Here is a 17,355-nt window from a genome sequence, read left to right on the forward strand (position 1 = left end):
AGGGTTTTAACATTTACTTCTCACTTTCTCTCAAGCACATATGCACAGCACACACTTGGATACTAAGAGGACACTATCACACTCATTTCTGAGGAAAACAATATGATAAAGTCTGCGATAAAACTGGGACACTGGCTGGTCACATCTGTGCAGATCAACAGAGCAAATGAGCTAATTAAAGGAAAATGTTGCCTTTGATTATGTTTTCGTCCAGTCTGTTCTCATGATTTATGCTGCCCATTAATGCAGTTCAGCACTGTTCATTTTGACAGATTAACACTATCCTGCAGCCTGAAGTGCTGACATGCGTCTGCTTTCAGTAGGATGACTTTGTCTTGCAATTTGCAAAAGCAATCTTCAGTATCTAAAGGATGTAATTTTGTTGAATGAGTCAAAACAAAATAGTCTGGAATCTTAAAACGTGTTTAGCCATGCCGCATGGTTTTATCGCAGTGCCGTCTCACTGCTGGTTTACTAAGTAATAAATTTTCACCAAAAACAATGAAAAAAAATGCCCTTGCACGCAGACGTTTGTAAAAGAACAGGTCCTTTTGAAAAGCTCACTGAATTCAAGTATGGCACTGTAACAGGACGCCACCATTGCAACAAGTCAGTTCACAAACTCTCTTCCCTCCTAGATATTCTTTACTCACTCAGTAAGTGGCATTAGTGCAAAGTGGAGGCATTCAGGAAGCACAGCAACTTGGCCATCAAATAGCAGACCACATAAAGTGACAGGCCACGTTCTCCGAGTACTTAGGTGAATAGTGCATAAACGTTGACAACCCTGTGGTGGGTTTTAAACCTCCTCTGGCATTAACATCAACATGAAAATTGTGCACTGGAAGCTTTATGGGTTGCCTCACATGGGTTTCCATGGCTGAGCAGCTTCTAAATTTATTAAAGATCTGCTGTTTAATGACAATAAAAAGGATAATACTAAGGAGTAAACTTTGCAAGACAATGTGCACTAATATTACTGCAGAGCTCCTGTAGGTGTAAGGTGTTGGTGACCCAGTAGTTTTCTCCAAATGCTGCAGGGGCTCATTTTCAGCACACATTCACCCTTTTTTCCAGTGGCACATTGTGCTACCTAATGCTAGCTCAAAGGATGATCAATCACAAAAAAAACCCATTCAATTATTTTGACTAAAGAAGTAAAGAAAAGAAAAAATACATCTGGGTACTTGACAACCTGTAAAAACAGCCATGATTCAATAATAGTTAAAAAAAAAAGAAAAAAAGAGTAAAGTGTTCCTAAATTAACATAGTATACTAAAATTGGACATGAAAATTATTATTCAAACAAGTAAAAGCTAGTCCATATCACCATTGAGGGTAAATGTGTGCTATGGTAAAATTTCAGAGATTTGTGAGGCTTTCATGACAAACAGAAACAAAAAAGTTAGTCATTAGAATTGGAAAAGAACTCTGTTTCAGTAAAATAGGCTCAAGCTTTAAAACAGGTGAAAGGTTCTGAGCAGTCGCCCAGGGTGGCTCGGCAGTAAATCAAGCCACAATCATCCAGTCCATAAATATTTGGACAGAGACAAGTTTTTGGTTCTTTATATCACCGCAGTGAATTTTAAATGTAATAACTATGAAGTGCAGACTTTCAGCTTTAATTCAGCGGGTTGAGCAAAAAGATCACATAAAAATGTGAGGAACTAAAGCATTTTAACAATCCCTTCATTTCAGTATTTGGACAAATTAAATAACTCAAAATAAAATGTTCATTTCTAATACTTGGTTGAAAACCCTTTGCTGGCAATGACAGCCTGAAGTCTTGAACTCATGGACTTCGCCAAATGCTGGGTTTTCTTCTTTTTTAATGCTCTGCCAGGCCTTTACTGCAATTGCTGTTTGTTTGTGGCCATTTCTCTCTGAAGTTTAGCCTTCAACAAGAGATCAGGTGACTGACTCGGGCATTCAAGAATATTCCACTTCTTTGCTGTAATAAACTCCTGGGTTGCTTTGGCTGTATGTTTTTGGGTCATTGTCCATCTGTATTATGAAACACCGCCATATCAATGTGACTGCATGTAGCTGCATTTGAGCAGACAGTATGTCTATAAACACCTCAGAATTCATTCACTGCTCCCGTCCTGCGTCACATCTTCAATAAACACCAGTGTCTCAGTTCCACTGGCAGCCATGCACGTCCAAGCCATCACACTGCCTCCGCCATGTTTTACAGATGGTGTGGTATGCTTTGGATCATGAGATGTTCCACGTCTCCTCCCATACTTTTTTCTGAATGTTTTTCCAGAACTGTGCTGGCTTTTTTAGATTTTTTTTTTTTTCCGCAGTCTTCTCTTTATTGTACACTTGGATATTGATACGCCTACCTCCTGGAGAGTGTTGTTCACTTGGCTGGCTGTTCTGAAGGGATTTCTCTTCACCATGGAAATGACTGTCTAAAAATCTGAAATTTTAAGCAACATTCAGACTTGGTCTGTGCTGACTCCACACATGCCCAGTTCTATGGATCCATCTTGTTGTCTTTAAAGTTTATCACCTTCACATATTTGCCACATGGTCATGGTTCACTTTTTTCCCATTTGGACTAACTAGGTGGATCATGTGAGCTTTAGTGTTCCCCGTTCGCATGCTCCACTTCCTCAGTGGAGCATGCTACAGGGAAAATTGACATCTACCATAAATCAATCTGTTGCACAATTTTCTGCCATTTTCTGCTGTTAAGTGCTTGGCAATTAGAAAAGACGTCCAATATAGGGAGGAAATTGTGGTAGGGTGGACCGGAGATTGATTTCTGAAAGCCAGAAACCATGACAGAAAGGGCTATGGTTTACTGCTAATAATAAAACAAAACATAATAATCAAGCTATTATTATATATTTGAAATCCTGATATCTCCTCTAGACAGTGCTTCATATCTGATTTTCATCATTGATTATTTTCCAAATGGAAATTTTGAAGGATTTGTTTTAATAATTTTGAAGGACATTTATTTTAATATTCAAGGCTGAACTGAGGCTGTGAATATTTACATGTGTTGAGAGGAGATAATGGCATTGTTGTTTGTGTGAAAATTTATATTTTTTCGTTTCTTCTCTTATTTATTTATTTAGTTTCAGTAGCACTAGTAGAGACAAAAATGCAGGGAAAGTGCTACTGCATTAAACAGAAAAACAGGGGATGCGCAGTGCATGCTTCTATTGGTGTGCACGACTTCACAGCTCCAAGTGTTGCTGTACTAAATTTTACTAACCAAAGTGCTAATGGGAATGTCGTGGCAGGTTGTGGTCCAATAATCTTTTGACATGGCAAAGTTCCTGAGTGAAACAAGGAGTTAGAAATGGTAGGTTTTTATTGTTTAATCCTCTGTTTTTATGAAAAGGGACTTTCTTTCTCCTTTATAAACCTTTCTGTTAAATTAATCTTAATCCTGTATAACATCTCATTTACTACCTCACTCAACATAAAACATTCACAAATGTAACATTGTTTCTATAGAGGTGTTATGAAATACACAGGTTTCAGAAAAAAGTTTATAATAAATATATATATATATATTGAGGAATGAAAGTATTTAAAAGATACTTCAAAACCTTTTAATTGGCAACATAGTTTATAAAAATTATAGGTCCAGCTGAATTGTTAAATAAACGTTTCCTCTTGTGGTCTGAAATAAATCACTGTGTAAGATGATGTCACCTTCAGTGGGTCTTCAGCCTGATCCAGACAAGATTCTTTGGCTATGCTAGCAGCTCTGTAAGTGTGCATACAGGTTAACTCAATGCTAATTTTAGCATGCTAACAGTAAGACTTCTAACCCGAAGATATTAAAGATACTGAATTCACTGATATCAGCATTCAAAAATGTGCTGCAAAATTTGTGTTATAATGTGTGCAAAGTTTGACACCAGAGTTATGATAAGTTATCCACATTATGAACAAGAACATTTTTTTGTTTTTGTTTTAATGAAAACGGTAAATTCTAACTCCAAGAATCTGTATTCTTTACAGTAGAGCATTTTTTATTGTTTTGCACTTTCAAAGTATAATACTTAATCATGACTTAGAAAGCCAAAAAAATATGATGCAACATTATTTAGCTTTTTAGTAATTGAGTTGGGCCTTTTATGAATTCACAGATTCAGTTCACTTAGTTACATAAAAACACAACTGAACCTTGGTGAGGTGATGGAAGGAAGTTAATTGTCTTGGTCCTGGGTTGTTGGTGCTCTTTTTTTGAGTTTTTGGACTTTCAAGTGTTCATATTTTTCTCATAGTTCTGGGTTTTAGTAGAGTAGTAGAGTTTAGTTGTTCTCTCAGTATTTCATCTTCCACCTCTCGTATCAGTTCCTCCCTGTGCCTACTTCATTCATGTGTCAACATTTCCCTATTCAGTTCACTTCTCATTTACTGCTGTATTTTGTTATTTGTTCTTTGTGCCTTGTGTCACGGGTTCAAAATATTGGGGATGGATACAGGAGGAAAACCAAAATAACAACACTGGTCCGGCCGGGTCAAGTCAAACGATGATTTTAATGAACACACGTGTGGGAGATGAACACTGCACGCAGACAGCATCGATCTCTCTCCGAAAACCACACAACAATAGTTTTTATGAAAATCAGGGTATTGGAACGCCCCCTCATGCGTAAAGTAGGTACAATACAATCAATGTTGACAACTTTTAACACATTAAAAGAACATCTTCTTCTTCTCGAGGCCAGATCCTTCCCGGTAATCTTCTCGACCTCAGCATTCACTCTGTCTATAAGGACAGAGGCCAACTCTGCATGTGTGCAATAACCTAACTGAAACCATACATGTAATCTGTTGAATAAATGTTCTAACACCACAGATTGTTCAGTCCTCGCGCCGAACAAAGTTTCCGACCCTCCACTAGTTGACCGAGCCCCCCTCATTGGTGAGCACAAAAATACAATGCATGTATATACAAAAGAATTATCACTGCACCTGTAATAGAAAATGTTAATATGGAATCATGACAATACCTGTAATACAAGTTGTAACATAAGGCCGACAGCCTAAAGAAATTCTCTAATGAAGTAACACTTAATGATGATACATAAATGAACTAATGAGTAATTATTGCCAATACACACTACTTAAAGGTTAACAAAAGATATATCTAAATAAAGGATCATAAAATAACATGATGTAAGTGTCTTGTAAGCATGTGCGGCCTTCTACGCTCTGCGTCACTTCCCTCAATAGATCAGCCAGACATCCCGCTGACTGTAGCTTTTAACCCTTACTGACGTGAGCACAACTCCATAATAAGCACCAAGCGGCAATATGTATAAAGATGATCATGGTTACACCTGCAATGAAAGATTATATGATTATACCAACACCTGTAAATAGAAGATTAACATGAGGTTATAACAATCACAGTAATACAAACGTTAATGTAATGTCAATAGCTTCAATAAATGCTTTAATGCCATGCTTATTATATGATTCTGATGCAATGATAAAATAACAGTAAAATATCCCTTCTCACTTGCTTCAACTTTTATTTCCCTTGTCTTGTTATCTTATTTTGTTCAGCTGTGTCTCGTTTTCCCCAGCTGTCTAACTCTCCTGATTGCTCTTCTGAGGGTATATATAGTGCTGTTATCCCCTTAGTCTTTGTCAGAGCATCTGTTCTTGTTCTCAGTGTGGTCCTTTGTGTATGCCAGCTGCCCCCCCTACCCCAGTGTTTAAACTTCATGTCCCAGTAGTTTATAGTTTTTGGTTTCCCCGTTTGGATTATCTGCAATCAGCCTAAGAAAACAGCTCGCCTTTTCTTGTAATCAGTTTGCTTTCCGCATCTGGATTTTTGGCTTCGGCATTCGCACTCCATTCAGTCTGCCTACAGATTGTGACATTACCAGCAAAGACTTTAAAGCTTTATCTTCTGGGCGTGATAAATGCATGTAGAAAACCACAGGCCTGTGGTTACAGTAGTCTCTAGCATAGATAATATCTTTATTTCAGCAGTGCAAAGCATAGACCTTTTTAATGGTTGACATCACTTGTCCAACACAATGTCACCTGCAATTTTAAAAGAAAGTAGACTTTGTGATGAATATATCTGTTTAGCTGAGTTCTATTTTTAATCAGTCTGTTGGGCAGTTATTCAAAGAAGTCATAATGCCAAAGTTGATGTATGTAAAGGGGCGTCAACACAGGAAGCGTGTGGATGTTAGTTGTGCATCTCTTTGTCACTGATCGCTAGGTAACCCTTTAATGCATTCAATACCCCATTATATGTAAATTAACAATATGACATCGATCATTCGCCTCAGATTTGAGAAAAGTTCAACTCAGCCTGACCGCTTAAGATCGTAGTGAATGTTTCACCCACTGTTGTAGCCTGATTGCTTCGTGTGTGGACGCCACTTAAATGGTATGATGTTTAGTTATCTGGATTTGAAGAAACAAATTGTCTCTAATATGAGCATATTTGTTATAACAGCCCAGACCTCTGAGTAATAAACATGCCACAGGGACTTTTTTCTTTTTTTTCTAAGTATTGTTTTACTTAATAGCCAATCGGAGGGCAGCATGTTGACAGCACCAAGATGTCCCTTTTAAAGGTACTGATTGTCTGAGACAGTTGTTTACCTGGCTGGCTGTTTGCTGAATAGCAGACGCAATGCAAGAAGAATAAAAAAGGTAAGACCAGTATGGCCTGAGCTCCCTGTATCAGGCAGTCAGCCGCTCCCAGTCGTTCTTCTCAGACATCAGTGCACAAACAACGAATCTGCTAAGCATTCTGCTTAATATTTGTACATGTACAAACCTTTGGGACTCAAGTGTTTTATCTTAAGTGGCCCCATTTAACCTCAATTATTCTTCTGGATGTACATGGGTAGGATCTAAACATTAATTTTTACTTCCCTGCTTCTCGGCAATAATCCTGCTGTTTTTATGGACATGCTGTTTGTACTGTAATTTAAATCCCATTCAGAGCAATGTCCTTGTGCTCTAAAGTGAATTACTGGAAAAAATCTGCTCGCTTTTCCACTTAGAGAGGAAATGGAAGAAGTCAGAAATGTTTGCTGACCTGATAAATGGAAATGTTCCATCTAACAACAAAACCCATTAAAAAACAGAAGAAATAAGGCGAGCCGTTTTGCGTTGACTAAACGAAGGGTTGACTAAGGGTTTTAGAATTCAAATCTACTTGTTTGCTTAAGTTAGGAATACTTAAATTTGAACACTGTCAACCCTTAAATGAGTTGAATGCGTTCTTGGAGTAATTTTGGTAGTCTGACTTTCCAGACTGATAAATGTCACTGAATTAAACATTAAAACATTAAAAAGGGGTGTGCATCAAAGTTTGGATCCAAATGCAGACACAATGAACAACTGTTTCTTTAGAAAAATAAACTCTTAATGGACAGAGTTTTACAAGGAGCGAGCGTCATGGGGGATGAGTTCTCTAAAAGAGAGGAAAAGGTGGATTAATCCCGTGAATGTGAGCAGGGACACTGAGGTGAGAATTTTCAGAATGATAAGAACTGAATTGCTTACTTGGAGAGACGGAGAACAGTGTCGGAGTCAGCAAGGTAAATGAGAGAGTGAAGAGTGGAGTGGAGTTGCTAAGATGTCCAAACCTTTTCACAGGACGGTTGCGAGCAGGAGGAGAGGCAGGTAAGTGTCCAACAGGAAACATGGAGACTGAGCTGGCCAGCATTGGAAGACAAGCCGAGAGGCAGGTGAGTACCCAGTATTGACTCGAGGAACAAGAACACTGAGCAGTATCATGGGAGATGATTTACCACCGTGAGGCAGCAGATGATCTGGCAAAGACTGGAAGCTAGAGCTGGTCTTTAAATGCTGGCTGGGAACACAGACATCTGCCCAGGCGGAAGGAACATGGACCCAGGGGCAGGAATGGAAAAACATGACATTTTGTTTCTCTGCTGTTTCTTCAGATCTTTCAGCCGACTTCACACCGTGAGACAAGTTCTTTCAAAGGGTTGTGAAAGATCAGTTCTTAGGTTTAGGGTATTAGGTTTTTTATATTTGTATAATATTGAAAATTGTTTGATCTCGAACATGCAAATATGATGAATATCCAAAAATGTAAAGAAATCAGGAAGGGATCAAACACTTTTTCACGCCAAAGTATTATTAGATATACATCCAGCACTGATGTGGATGTAAATACCTTCCACTAAAAGGAAAGAACAGAGATACAGTGTGTTTCGTTAGAGAAGTGTGGGCAGATCTTTAAACTCTGAACAGAGCCAGGTTCGATGTTCCCACTGCTCTAAGCTCATTGACTCCTAGCTGTATCTCCACTGTTAAAAGGCATGAGTGGTTTGTTCCCCCATTGAAGTGAAAATCGTTCCTTTAAAGATGCAAATTACTGACCTCAGTCATCATGATGCAGACGTAACCGTCTTCCTGCACCCTGAATACACTCGCTATTATTGCCACATGAAAAGCCTCCGTAGCCCTTCTGTGCTGAAACCGAGGCTTTCTGAATTCAGTCCAGAGCAAACAAACGAGCGCTGACAATTACACACTGTCAACACATTAATCTGCAAAAATATCAAAAGCCTAAACACTGATCCTGGCTTCATCAAACACAGCAGGATTAGATGAGGCTGATGCTTTTGGCAGCAGCAGTTTGTTTGTGAAGGTGGAGGCAGCAGTGAGTTTGTTTGTGACCCTCCTCCCTCTGCATCCTCTGGTCCCGCAATTTTCTTCTTCTACCTGAACAGTGCTCCCAAATAAGCCATCATTATCTCTATTTAAAAACGCAAAACTAAAAAACAGGCTGGTTTCCTGGGTGAAGCCACTGAAGGTTAAAATGTACTGCAAGTGGCTGCAGAGCGGACACCACGCTCTTTGCCTAATCTGTCTCTATGGCAGCAGTTTGTGTGTTTTAATGTGAGTAATATATATGGGTGTGTGTGCTTTTCTACTTACAATGTGCATGCAGTCCAGTATGTTTGTTTTGGACCTGCACCCAGCTCCGTGCCTCTGTTGTGGGCACGAATGGCCAAGCAAATAACTACTTTGCCAGTACACAGATGTTCACGGCCACAAATGAGCAAACAATTTCAGATTCCCCATTTTCTCTGCACATCCTGTGGTGGCCAACTGCTGCTGATAAAGCACAGGAACACAGAGGAATAATTACCAACAGGCAGTGAGGCGTGGCGTCACAGCATGCTGTCAGAGGAGACTACACATCCAGGACAGAGCAGTGGTTTAGAGAGGTGAGGGCTTTTATTTGGCACAATGAGCCTTTTCTCACATGAGGTTTATTTATATAGTCCAACTATCTGCTACTTTATAGGTGGGATGAACAGTTTGAAGAGCTCTGGAGGAGGCAGCATTGAAGCCAAACTTGTGAGCCAGCTGCTACCACCAACCAGGACCTGAGTCAGTGCTCAACGCATCCAGAAAGAAGCAGGGCTTCACTCAGCACATCTAGTTAACAGCAGAAAGATAGTGGCACACAGCACTCCTAACTACTATGCACCTTTTTACCTATTTGATTTATCACACATACTAGCTGTAATATAACTGTAAGAAGACTACCAAAGTGTTAACTTAGTTTGGAATAAAGACATTCCTGTCAGAAATATACGGGTACTGTACAAAAGTCTTGAGATAACCCTCATTTTTTTAGATTTTTTTTCTCCAAGGAGCCAGAACATGTCATTTTTATTTTTTTGTAAATTATTGTCTACATATAATTTCACATTTTATCTTTAGGCACAGTATTACTAACAGCCTGTCGCAAAAGCACATTCATTCCTTTACTTTAGCAAAATCTAAGATAACCAAAGATAGGTTTGAGAGGGATAAAGTAGTATTTTGCATTCCCAAAGAGCTATTTCCTTAAAATTTTGCATATTTCAGCATGGTGTGCAGTATGTCCAAATATGTGTAAAACTACAGAGATGTGTTACCAACATCTAGAGGTACAGATAGATGAAGCAAAGTGGAAAGCAGTTGGTCTGATTTTGGTTTTTCAATGGCCTTAAAGGTGCAGTTGTGCCTAAATTATGGGTTTTGTATTAAAACAATATTCTGATGCATCTAATCCTATCCTTCTGTTGTTATGAATCCATGGAGCATATCCTTAATTAAGATGGCAATTAATCAGCTTATGCCATTATAATCTCAGGAACACAAGTCACTCAAGAGCAACCCAGAGATTGTGGTTTTGCCCCAAAGTCAATTTAATCAACCCTGAGTAGCATTCTTTTATTATCACAACACAAAATGTTTTGTGATATTAAATATCCTACAGGCTTTAGCCAGACAATGAAACCCTTTGGCTTCATTGATCCCCAGGCTCTTCATCTCCTTCCACCTTGAGGCTGACAATTGTGGTTTAGAGTCAAATGTCACGACAACTCGGGGTTGTCATCAGGTCATCAGGGGTTATAATTTTAATGAAATTTAACGGAGTTAGAAGTCAGCAGGAAGTTGGCTCGCTGGTTTCCATCTAAATATAATATAGCATGATCTGACGGAGAGATTACTGAAACAAATTAAGACGTACAGCTCTGCTATCACTTCCGACATAAATAAAGACAGGAATGTAAACAGCAGTGACATTTGTAGGGTTACTGAAGTTTGGCTGATGTGCTACGTGATTGCTAACAACTCAGCTATGTTAGCATAATATAAACAGTGAAACTGGAGGATGAACGCTAACTTTTTACCACTCTTTAAAAGTTAACGTGAGAGTTCCTGATGGTTACGGACAAATGCAATCGCATGGCAGGATGCTGTAAACGGACCAAAATTCAGTCAGAAGAAAATCTGAGATAATCCATCCACAATACAGGGTGTTACATCCTGTGAGGCTGTGGTAGTGTGTGGGTGGGGTGTTTGCCCGCTCTCCCCGTCTCCTCCTCTCTTGCCAGTCCTACCCCCTCTGTCTCTCTCACTCTCCTCTCTCCCCAGGACACAGCTGCTCTTGATTAGCCTCGTTTGCCACCTGACTTCTGTCAGCAATCACCTCTGAGGCCATTTAAGCTGGGGATGAGCTGTGAGCAGGGTGGTTTTTCCCTCTGTGGCTCGACACGGTTTTGTGCTAGGTCTTGGACAGACAGCCTCCTTCTGACTAGTGAGTAGACGGGCTTGTGGGCCCTGAGAGTGTCTCCCCGCGGTGAGGAGTAAAGTAGGAAGTGTGGGAAGTGCCTCCCTTTATTGTGTAGTAGTTTTCTTGTCTTTTGTTGCTGCGAGTGTTTCCTTTGTTTCTTTGCATTCTTGGCATTACTGGTAAAACAGCGTTGCCGGCTCTTTAAGTTAATGTCGTTTGTAATAAAACTATTATTTGTAATAAAACTATATTATTATAGAACAACCCTGTGTGTTTTCCTTTTCATTCTGTTTCTGGACCCATTTGTTACTGGTCCCCTCACTCGCATGCCTAGACCCCTTCGGGGGAAACGTAACACAAGGTTAGTCATTATATACTGCTGCATTGCCTGAGCTGTAGTTACATCATAAGGTTTTAAAAACTGAGCTTTAACATAATTACCGGTAATAAAAACCAAGAGAGGCCGACGGTGATCACTGACTGTTTTTAGGGGCTTTTTGAGATTAAATAGAACAAGATGCAAAGTATTAAAACATGTTAAAAATACAACAAGCTTAGTAAGCGCAGAGTAGTTTGGGCCCGGAAGCAGGATTCATCACGTCATCACTAAAAGACCGGATAGGCGTAAGCTTCTGGGGGCATCCCATGATCTTTTAACTCTTGTGTCACATACTCTCCATTCAATCAACTCTCTAACAGGTTTATGTGTTTTTTCTGCCTCCATTTAATCATTTATCTGGACTTCATATCGAGAGTTCCAATGAAACACTTTAATTGTTATTTATTTATTACTTGTTATCAACTCCAGATTTTTCATCTATTTTCATGAAATAATGAAGTAACAGGCCTACAACTACAAACCACTTTTTTTATTGTTGGATTTAAAAACAAACCGTGCTGATGCATAGGCAAAATGGCAATAACAGCCTGCATATTATTTTAGCCCTCTGTGTATATAAACTGATCCTTACAGATGCAGGAGTCTAACACCTGAAAGATTAAGCTGTCACAGACAATTATATCTCCTCCGGGGTTCCCGATCATGGCTGGTGGTCTGATTCCTCTTCCTGTGTGATCTTTAGCAAAGCGCTTGTAAAATGCAAGAGGTTTTCTTCCAGCGCTTTATGATTATGGAGTCGTGTCTTCCATTTTTAGGTTTACTCTGGTAATCAGGGCTAATCAAGCTTGCTGCTTATTCACAAATCACAGGCAATCACCCGAACATTCACAGGGATGCCTGGTGTGACATTCCTCGTCTTTCCCTTAGAAGCTTTGTCTAGCTTTGTGAGGTTCAAAATCTCAGCAACAGAACTGTGATTTTAAAAAAGAAGAAATAATGTTTTTAATATATTATCTTCTGAAACATTACATTTGCGGTAAAAAAAAAAAAGGCACACAGAAACAAATGTGGTTTTCTGCCGTCCTCATGATTTTTGCCTCATTGGTTCTCACTCTGTTTCTCTTTCTCTGCTGCTGTTTGAAGCACTCTTGTGAAAATGAACCTGTCCTATGAGCCATTTATATCAGGCTCTCAATCCATTTTTCACTTTTTTACTCTTACATGCACTCTGCCTCACACTCATGCAACAGAAATTACACTTCTCTCAGTATTTCCCATCTGATCTGTCATCTGTAAAATCACTCTTTGTAGTCCTCTCTGTCCTCAGCATGCCCTTTTATTTATTTCTGATATCTACTTTGAAAAAATATTCTTTTTCTTCTTCATTTTCTTTTGCAAAAATTTGCCTTTTTTACTCACTAACCTCAGTCTTTGTCCATCCTCTCATCTTTTTAATATCAGCCATCGGGTATAGCTATATAATTGTAATTTGTGAAGTATTTTAGAGAATGACCAAATAGCTACAAAACTAATGGCATCTTTGCTGATGTTTTATTGTAGTGAAAATCAGAAAATAATATCCTTTTTGTTCTAAATTATGGTGATCTGTTGGGGGAAAATCAACAACCTGCAAATAACAATAGTAATTTTAGCCATTCTTTCAAATTAACACGTGAGTGAGTACACTTGTGTAACTGCTAAATGAGGAGAAAATGTCTAATTACACATTTAAACCCACTTTAACACACATTCTACTTTTTCCACTTATATAAAGCCGTCAGATTGGTTGATTAGAATATGTTTTTAAAAACTCTGCTGTCAGTCTGCATTTTATGTTGTAGCTTATGAGCCAGGCTGTATTGAACAATATACTTTTTCTTTTTTTTTTTATTTAAAGTGTAGTTAAGAAAGCGAAACCTACCCAAATGTATGAAATGTTTGACTTTAACATGTTTTTTGTAGTTTTTTGCAACCGAGCTTGGCACACAGGTGCATCTTAGATCCCTGTAGATTCTTATCTATATCACATATTCTGCCATTATTATGTTGCCTAGCAACCAATGAGCAATAGGCTACAACAGCAGCAGCATTTATGCACTTGGAGCAATTTGGAATGTACCCTGTTTGTTCCCTGATAATAACGTCTCATGTCCACAAAAGCTGAATTATACATCATATATGTTGCTTATAATGTCACTATGTTGCTGAGCAACCACCTAGCAATGGGCTGTGAAGCATTTTTATCAATTATGCAGTTAAAACGGCTCATAAAAGCTTTCATGACAGTACCATCTAATTTATATCAACAAAAGTTGAATTGCGCACAATACATTATGACATCATCACGTTTCCTGGCAACCTGTTGACCTGTTTTTAGGCTTCATGGAGTATACACCGTGAAAGCATAGCAAGGTTTGTTTTTCCCAGTAACAACAGTAACATGTCATTTATATGCACAAAAGTTAAATTAGGCCTTTACATTGTAAACTTAGCACAAAAAGTAAGGAAATTTGCTGAGTATTTCTTTGTTGTAACAATGCTTCTTTGCAATAAGTCTTACACTGGAAAGCCTGTTCATTTTTTTTTCTTAAGTGGTGCCACATTTATAAGGAAGATGCATTTGTGGGTCGAGCAGCAGAGTTGAGCATGTGAATTGCACAAAAACTTGCCAAATCTTCACTGCCAGTCCCAAAAAGCTTATTCTGCTTTTGATGCTTGTTTTTAGCTTCTGGTAGCACAGGTACTAACAGCTGATTGGCACTTGATTTGCAGCACCTGAGAGCTTGCACCCTTCTTTCTCAATTTTGTTAGTTTTTGTGCTACGTCTATATTATAACATCACTTTGACTAGCATCCATCTAGCAACAGGCTAAAATCAGGCATTATAAGTGATTGTCAATCTGTAAGAGCTTACTAATCGACAACATTGGGTCACTTTGATTTCACAGCCAACAGCACGAAAAGGCAGAACAATACTGTAGTATGTACTATATGTACATGTACTATAAATTCATTACATAGGTTAGTTGTTTGATCCCTTCCTGTGTATGTAAATATCTATGATTATATCTATGAGTGAGATGTAAGAGGGTTGGCATGTGTTTGGATTTAGCTCAAAGGGGTGCTTTGTACTGTTCATGTACAGCATCAGAGTTTAAATAGTTTTATGCTCTTAATGCACTGGTATGTCTACCCAAAGCTTCCCTTCTGAGGTGGGAATTGTGCAGGCTGGGTCCAAAAATGTCTGTATTTTCTGAAATTGACAGTTCAACAACGAGGTAGATTTGGAGTGACAATTACTGCAGTCAGCTTTTGTGTATGCAGCCAAGTACGGCTTTATGACTGCCTTCCAGCGGAGGATTTCTTAAAACATGTCATCCTCATGTTATCCCAGTTCAGAACAGCTGTAAACATTTTTCCCTCTTGGATGATCAAACAGAGTGTCCCACAACCCGTTTAAATGTCTGCAGGCTTGTAATTTACTGCCTTTTTGAAGTATGCTCATCTTTCCAGGCAGCTGCCATTCTGCTCTGCTCTGCCCCCCCAAATTAACACAACAGTGTCTGCCCTGGTGTCACCTATGCTTCTTCTCTCATTACCCCCCACAGGAGAGAGCAGCACACATCATCTTTCCCCTCTCCTCCACCTTCTCATTACTCTCCTCAGTTCATGGCTCGGTACTTTGGGTCTTTACTGAGTGCTGCTGTTCTCCCTTGTCCTCTTCCTATTTTCAGAAAATTAAAATCCATTTTCCTTTGTTCCGCTCTTGCCTCATTATAGCTTATTCCTCATCCCCTGTGGCTGGAATCAACACAGGCTTTTCATGAACACTAATTTCATCCTCTGCAGGAGACCTGCAGCAGGCAAGAGGGGATTACACTGCACCTCATGGGGCCACTCAGGCCATATCACACAAATCACAGAGGTGGGGAATCATCTCTGTGCGGTGTAATAAAAAACAGGGAGATGTGTGTGTATTCACTGAATGATAGCGGTGGACTGCACCTGTAGATGATTATTTCACTCATTTATGCATTAATTAGATATGTGAAGTAATTTTGAACCCTTTAATTATTCAGAATAAATTTTTTTTTAATTCCTTCAACAAGCCAAAATGATAAATGGGATTTCCTGCATTAGGATCCATGATGCTCATTTAGATAAGTGATGTGTTTAAATCTGCCTAATGATTCTTAATATTGATGACCACAAAAAGCAGGAGGTGTTGTCTGACTAACCAGTCAACACAACCTGAGTGTCCATATCAATTAGGCCACAGCAGATCCGATTAATCTCCATTTAATTAGGTAACATGGATTAAGTGCTGAAACTAAATTGACTGTGGGCACTGTGTGTGAAATTACTCATATTTATATAGTGCACTTGTCTGTTGTCCACATGTGTGACAGTTGCAATGGACCCAAAGTATTGCATAATGAGTTGGTAATAACCGAGCATTATGCAGAGGTGCATATAGAGTAATGGCCTGCTTAAATGACCATCAAAAAAATGTAGATGCTGCCTAAGAGGATTTATATATAGAAATACTAATATACTGCAGTGTCTGCTGATACAGCCATATTATCATTAACCACGCTGTTCAGAGTGATAGTGCTGTTGTTCAATTCAATTTTAATTTTATAGGACCAAATCATAACATTTGCCTCAAGCCGCTTCATATGATAAGGTAAAGACCCTACAATAATAGAGAGAAAAGCTCAATGATCTCACAGCCCCTATCAGCAAGCACTTGGCAACAGTGGGAAGGAAAAACTCCCTTTTGACAGGAAGAAACCCCCAGCAAACCAGGCTCAGGAAGCCATGGGGAAGAAGTAGGACAAAATATTAATAATAATTAAAGATTAAATGCAGAGTGGTATATAAACACAGACGGAAAAAAGGTGAGTGAGGAAGAAACACTCAGTGCATCATGGGATGCCCTCAACAGCATAGGCCTAATATAGCATAACTAAGGGTGGTCCAGGTCATGTGATCCAGCCCTAACTGTATGCTTTATCAAAAAGGAAAGTTTTAAGTCTAATCTTAAAAGTAGAGAGGGTGTGTGACTCCCGAATCCAAACTGGGAGCTGGTTCCACAGAAGAAAGCTGAAAGCCTGAAAGGCCTGAAAGCTGAAGGCTCTGCCTCCCATTCTACTTTTAAATATTTAAGAAACAACAAGTAAGTTCACAGTCTGAGAGTGAAGTGCTCTGATCAGGTGATATGGCACTATAACGTCACTAAGGTTAGATGGCTCCTGATTATTCAAGACGTTATATGTGAAGAGAATGATTTTAAATTCAATTCTGGATTTACCAGGGAGCCAATGGAGAGAAGCCGATATGGGAGAAATATGCTCTCTCTGAGTAAACTGAAGGTTTTTCAGAGGGCTTTTAGAACAACCTGATAATAATAAATTATACTAGAAGTAAAAAAAATGCACAAACTAGTTTTGCAGCATCACTCTGATACAAGATGTTTCTAATTTTAGAGATATTAAACTGATGCCAAACTTCAGGAGTACAGTGGAATCCATGCTGGCAAATGGGGCAACAGCTGTAGAGAGGAAAGATCTACATCAAGAGGTGAGGGCAGCATAGCCAATTGTTGGGATGGCGCTCCCACATCTGGACTCCATCTATATGCTGTCAGGATGAGGAAGGCAGACAGTATCAGTGAGGACAGTACACACCCCAGACATTCTCTGTTTGAAGTGCTGCTATCTGGCAAATGGTTCTGAACGCCAAGAACAAAAACTCAGGAACAGTTTTTATCCCAGAGCAGTGGCCGCCAACACACGACACGACACTGTGTGCACGGCATGGAAATACTTAAACTTCAATACAAATGCATACAATATGGCACTGAGGATACTTTACATGGTTAATGACACAATCATGTACAGTGACACAATGTTTATCCATTTCAAAGAATCAACACGGTCAGATTTAATAA

Source organism: Oreochromis aureus, linkage group 5 (genome assembly GCF_013358895.1).
Source record: "Oreochromis aureus strain Israel breed Guangdong linkage group 5, ZZ_aureus, whole genome shotgun sequence".
In the NCBI taxonomy this organism is placed as follows: Eukaryota; Metazoa; Chordata; class Actinopteri; order Cichliformes; family Cichlidae; genus Oreochromis; species Oreochromis aureus.